Source organism: Bombina bombina, chromosome 1 (assembly GCF_027579735.1).
Source record: "Bombina bombina isolate aBomBom1 chromosome 1, aBomBom1.pri, whole genome shotgun sequence".
Classification (NCBI taxonomy): Eukaryota; Metazoa; Chordata; class Amphibia; order Anura; family Bombinatoridae; genus Bombina; species Bombina bombina.
Genome location: NC_069499.1, coordinates 96793286 through 96799285, shown reverse-complemented (window position 1 = coordinate 96799285; position 6000 = coordinate 96793286).

Sequence of the window (6000 nt, the reverse complement as noted above, 5' to 3'; positions counted from 1 at the left end):
ACCATTTATCCTCGATGCTCCATTAGGGGCTTTGTGGGCGGTGTCTTAAGTTCGATTCTCTGGGACCGGTGAGGTAGCTCAGTTGCCCTGACTATGAAAAAGCCTGTTTAAAAGATCCATGGTCAGAGGTTCAAATCCCGGGAAGGGCCGACTCAGCCCTTCATTCTTCCGAGGGCGATAATATGAGTACCATTAAAATAGGTAATAATAACAACTATTGCTTTAAAAATAGCGAGCAGGGTACAGGGTTCTAATTTACCTTCGGGTGTTGGTGGCTACCTTGCCTACGAGATTCTTTGCGATCCAAGTGCCCTTGGTGCTGAATCTTAGACCGTTAAGGAAGTCCTTTGTGACTCTTGGGTTTGAGGCTATTGCTAGATCACCAAGTCTACGGACTTTAGAGGTGCATTCCTCCTTGTAGGAGGCAGCTTAGGGTTCCTCTGGAAGTTGGATCTTAGATTGATTCCTTTTTCGAGAACCCTGACCTAGGTCCATGTCTCCCCTTGGATGGGTGTGGAGGGTTCGATCTCACACTAGATGTTGTGGTCCCGCTGGCCTCTCTCCATAGAGGCTGAGGCTCTGTGAGAGATGCCTATCGTTTTGTGGCTTAGGCATTAGGTCCTACTGGTGGTTTCCTACTGGTCTTCTGGCGCATTTACACTGTTCCTGTGGACTCCAGGTATCTTCACCTGGGTTGGCGATATGGCCGAGGGTTCTCGCCTCTATGGTAGGGTGGTTTTCTATTTTTTACTTTCCTTCTCTTCTATGAAGAGCGGGGGGTAGGATTCTCCAGATTCAGAGTTACCTCAGTATTTGGAGCAACCTGTGGGTCCTTGGTGTCTTGCCTTGTAAGGGTTTTTTTCTTTCTTGCGTTCCAGAATCCTTGAAGGGGAGTTGCGATGGTGACTGGTTCCTCCGTTCCTGCAGTGGGAGGCTGAGGGTTTGATTCCTGTGGGGATCCTGCTATATGTTGGATTCTGTTATATGGATTCTGATGGTCTGAGGGCCTTCTTCCCTTGGGAAGTGTTCCTTGTTTTTAGAGAAGACAGCCGTGTAGGGGGTTTCGTACCGGAGCACAATTTCTATCCTGACTTATGGTAGCATACCATTTGTAGTTCCTACGTTGACCCTTCCTTTCTCTTCCGGAAGTTTGGGACTCTTTGGTCTTGAGAAGAAAGACACTATAGATATGAGAGTCTATGTGTAAAAGAAAGGGAATTCAGCACTCTTTTCAATTCAAAATGATTTTTTATTATTAACAATTATCAATTCTTCTCTGAGAAAACCAGACAATACATGATGTCATCAAAGCACAAATGCACATATCCTACAACCTAAAGTGAAAAATAAGGGGTTAATTAGTGCCAAAATGCTGTAAATAAAAACACATAAAAACAATCTTACAAAGATAAATCACTCTGAGGTGAGAAATAACATGCAACACCCTGCTGGACCAAACCCTATATAAGTAATAGATATTGTCTGGCCAGGTATTCTGTGGAGATCTATGCATGTATAACATTCATATTAATATGATTTATATTGATGGAGCTCATTAGTTGGAAAAAGTTCATCCTTATAGTGATGCGATATCAACAGAGCTTGTTAATAAGCAAAAGGAGCGATGCAAGTTCCATGCACAGGGAGCATTACAAATTCCATGCAAATTTAAAGCAAGCAGTTGTTAGTAGAGATGCGGCAGGAATATCATAAGCTGAAGCAAGCTGAATTTTGTAGTATTGACACAATGTCCCAGCAAGCATAACAGTCACCACACTTCAATAGGCAATATAGTATATAATATGATCAAAAGGAACCACAGTTACCACAAACATAATACCGGATCACCTGCCGTTCGTCAAATTTAGCAGGCACCACATATAGCGGCTTCCGATATGTATAAACTGGATACCTCTCCTTATGACCGTGTGTCACTTTCGCCTTGTTTTCAAAATGAGTCCTGTGTCGTTCTCTCTACCAAGCTCTTTACTTGTCAGTGTACGAATTGGTATAAAGTCATGTCGAACTTCACCAAGTGATATCGCAGCACACCATCAAGATACAGGTTTCCTCAAATAACAGAGTGGAAGGCCACGCCTACGCGCGTTTCACTCCCATTGGGTGATCAAATGGAGCTTTGTCAGGGAGTATCAACGTCACTTTGCTACCTGCAATTTATTGGGCTTAACATGCCCAACCTTCAAACGAAAAGTGAAATATTATTGGACCAGTATTACAACACTAAATAATTCTTGGCACCACAAGTTAAATAGGGTAGTGCATTGACATGTCGTCTATTAAGTCTGATGAACAAACAATACGAAAATAATATTGTAGAAAGTTCCTGATACACTAATAACATACAGTGTCAAATACTGTCAATTTACATGTTGTTTGAAATTTAGTTACAAAATAGATTTATTAGGGACACTCCTATTTCAAGGGAAATAGGTAAATTTAGTAAAACTTTTATACCATTTGAAAAGGCTAGTACCTTCTTCACATTCTAATATATAGATATATATCTTACTCATTGTAATTGTTTATTTATTTATGTATTTTTGGCATTAAACCAAAACTGTGTCTCTTCCAAATTTCCCACATATAAATATTTCAAGATCAACAAGTACTTTATTTATAACTAATTAAAATACAATAGACCAGACCTTGATGTGTTGAGATATTTTTAACATAGATAATAAATAAGATGAAAGTGTTATAAATCATTTTATAAACCATTATATGCCATTAGTATTAGGCATTCTTGTTTAATATACTCATTTATCCTCTATAAATTAGGACCCTAGGAAACATGAGTAATCTATTTTCTCGTTTAAACCATAGGGTGACAGAGTTTTTAAATTATATATCCATCTTGGGGCGCGATTAAATATACGGACCAGGTTTCGGCGCAAGCGTGGCAACCCGCACCGCCCGTAATTTCACCTCGCACATCGGGATATTACATGTACTGCGCCGTTAGATGCTAAACTGGCGTAAGTAGGACAAACTGGCGATCTTCTGAAATGTGCGCAAATACACATTTTAGTCATCACAAGTAACTTGCGCCAGTATTTTCTCCATGGAAAGAGTGAATAAAGAGTAGTTTTATGCAAATTAGGCTAACACTCGTAAAAATGAACCGTGATTTCAAATATAAATGCGATTGTTCTTTGAGCTACAGCACACTACACTGGAGTGGAGGATTAGTCAGAGTAGAGAGAGAGAGGCGCAAACAGAGGAGTTAGTTAGGTCGCATTGTTGTTTGATTAAGCTTGTACACATACACATATTTATAGATATTGCATACATTTTGCATACATACATATACAAAATACACCACACTTTTTTTCTAACACCTCACACATTTTATTTTAATTTTACAGTGCGATAGGCTGATTGTGTGTGATTGAACTGGGAGTGAGTGTGAGTGTGTGTAATGTGATTTAGTGTGAGGATGGCAGGGAGAGGAGTATTGGAGAGGACAGGAGGAGCAGTGTGGTCCCCGTGAGGGAGTAACGTTGCTTTTTTAGTCAGTGCAAGTGTTCCTGCACCGGCAATTTGTGGCGAGATAAGAATGGAGTAGATTCTCTGAATTCTGCGCGCATAAGACCTTACGCTGTATATTGGATACCAAATTGCGCGTCTGTTCTATGTTAGTCTATGGGTAAAAAAAATACGTCCAAAGGGTGAAATATACGCGCGTAACTTGTATGTTACGCCGTATATGTAATACCAAAATTGCGTAAAATCTGGAGTCGCCGGCTTTTGCGGGCGACGCTGCATATGCAATGGAGGCCTTGATTCCTTTCTTAAGAGGCAGTTTTACAATATTAGATTTTTTCTTTAATTGTAACATTGAAGGTCTAGTTTATCTTCTTCACTGTTCTTATCCCACATTCTATATAGGTAAAACTAAGAGGAAATTCAAAGAATAAGAGAACATAGGGATGATGTCAAAAATAAAAATATGGATAACAGTGTAGCTAGACATTTCTTAGATTACCATACAAGTAACCCAGAGTCACTTAGATTCATAGGGATTGATAAAGGTATTACTAATAGAAGGGGTGGTGATGATGATAATTGCCTCTTAAGAAAGGAATCAAGATGGATATATAATTTAAAAACTCTGTCACCCTATGGTTTAAATGAGAAAATAGATTACTCATGTTTCCTAGGGTCCTAATTTATAGAGGATAAATGAGTACATTAAACAAGAATGCCTAATACTAATGGCATACATTTTTTATAAACACAAATTATTTATTTTTAAACACTTTCATCTTATGTCTTATCTATGTTAAAAAAATCTCAACACATCAAGGTCTGGTCTATTGTATTTTAATTAGTTATAAATAAAGTACTTGTTGATCTTGAAATATTTATATGTGGGAAATTTGGAAGAGAAACAGTTTTGGTTTAATGCCAAAAATACATAAACAATTACAATGAGTAAGATATATATCTATATATTAGATTTCTTTCAATGTGAAGAAGGTACTAGCCTTTTCAAATGGTGTAAAAGTTTTACTAAATTCACCTCTTTCCCTTGAAATAGGAGTGTCCCTAATAAATCTATTTTGTAACTAAGTTTCAAACATGTAAATTGACAGTATTTGACACTGTGGGGGGTAGTTATCAAGCCGTCTACTTTACCTTCCTTCGTCGGTCCAATACGCCCGCCTAAGCTCGCCTACCATCGCTGCCGCGGACCTTCAAAATTTCGCCTAAATTATCAAAAAAGCTGTCAAAAAGCCACGCACCAAGTACGGGGCGATGAGCAGCGGACTGTGAGAGTTATCACTCATCCGATCTCGCTGCTCTTCGGCTTTTTTACAGCTTTATTGCTAGCCTGCCACTAAGCACCCACACTAACTACACTGTTCTACCCCCTATACCGGCGCCCCCGGAGCCCCCCGCAACTTAATAAAGTTATTAACCCCTAAACCGCCGCTCCTAGACCCCGCCGCAACTCTTACAAATGTATTAACCCCTAAACTGCCGCTCCTAGACCCCGCCGCAACTCTTATAAATGTATTAACCCCTAAACCGCCGCTCCTAGACCCCGCCGCAACTCTTATAAATATATTAACCCCAAAAAACCGCCGCTCCTAGACCCCGCCGCAACTCTTATAAATGTATTAACCCCTAAACCGCCGCTCCCGGACACCGCCGCCACCTACATTATACCTAGTAACCCCTATCCTGCCCCCCGTATACCGCCGCCACCTATAATAAATTTATTAACCCCTATCCTGCGGATCCCGGACCTCGCCGCAACTAAATAAATATTTTAACCCCTAAACCACCGCTCCCGGGCCCCGCCGCAACCTATATTAAACTTATTAACCCCTAATCTGCCACCCCTACACCGTCGCCACCTATAATAAATTTATTAACCCCTATCCTGCCCCCCCTACACCGTCGCCACCTATAATAAATTTATTAACCCCTATCCTGCCCCCCCTACACCGCCGCCACTGTAATAAAATTATTAACCCCTATACCTAAGTCTAACACTAACCTTAACACCCCCCTAGCTTAAATATTAATTAAATAAATCTAAATATTATAACTCTTATTAACTAAATTAATCCTATTTAAAACTAAATACTTACCTTTAAAATAAACCCTAATATAGCTACAATATAAATAATAATTATATTGTAGCTATTTTAGGATTTATTTTTATTTTACAGGCATCTTTCAATTTATTTTAACTAGGTACAATAGCTATTGAATAGTTATTAACTATTTAATAGCTACCTAGCTAAAATAAAGAGAAATTTACCTGTAAAATAAAAACTAACCTAAGTTACAATTACACCTAACACTACACTATACTTAAATAAATTATTCCTATTTAAAACTAAATACTTACCTGTAAAATAAACCCTAAGATAGCTACAATATAATTAATAATTACATTGTAGCTATTTTAGGATTTATATTTATTTTACAGGTAACTTTGTATTTATTTTAGCTAGTTAGAATAGT